Below are 872 nucleotides of genomic sequence, written 5' to 3' on the forward strand. Positions count from 1 at the left end.
AACTTCAGGCTTCCCAAAAGGATGCAGAGCAAATTAGGGGTGATGTTCCTTCCAATGACAGCCTCTGACTGAACTCCATTGTGAGGGGTCTTGTTTCATTCCATACCATGGAGGTCAGGCCTAATAGGACAACCCATTTTATTCCTTCCCAGTTCTTGATGACACTGAGAGAATCATGCTTTTGTTTACAATGGATCACCTGTTTCTCAAATTAAATATTCTAAGTCCTTTCTTTTGTTCATTTTTTTCTCTTCCATTCTTCCTTTTCTGCTTCCATTCTTTCTTTTTCTTTTTTTTTTCTGTAAAATCCTCCAACAGCAGAGACAAGGAAGAAAACTCTATACATTGAACATATTTCTCCAGGGAAATAACATTGCCTGGGGATGTAAGCCTACATCTTTCTGTGGACATAAAGGTATTCACATCATCCATCATCAAAGCTTCTGCAAAGCACACAGAGAAAACACACACTCCTCCACAGACAGGCAAAACACATCTCTGCGTCCAGCCATACAACGGTGTGAATGATAACTAAAGTCATCCTAAAATATGTAGATTTCATTTGGAGTATTCCAATGACCTAGAATCTTTTCTCCTCCAGATGGGTCGGGGAGTAGAGATGTTTCTCTGAATTGTGCAATATTTGTTCTGAACGCAACTCCTTCCCCTGCAGAATTCCAGAAGTTCAGCCATGCTAGTGTGAAGGAAGCAGGGAAGAATTTACCAGGAGACACTGAGATGCACTGACTATAGCAGGTGGTGATATTATCATTATCTACTCTCCAAATGATCTGTACAGGAAATGCCCAAACTTGAATGACCAAAAAATGATTCCTACTCTCAGTGTACATTGAATGTTAATAGGAATAAAC

The sequence above is a fragment of the Carlito syrichta genome, unplaced genomic scaffold (assembly GCF_000164805.1).
Source record: "Carlito syrichta isolate Samal-C Ts95f unplaced genomic scaffold, Tarsius_syrichta-2.0.1 Scaffold143183, whole genome shotgun sequence".
NCBI lineage: Eukaryota > Metazoa > Chordata > Mammalia > Primates > Tarsiidae > Carlito > Carlito syrichta.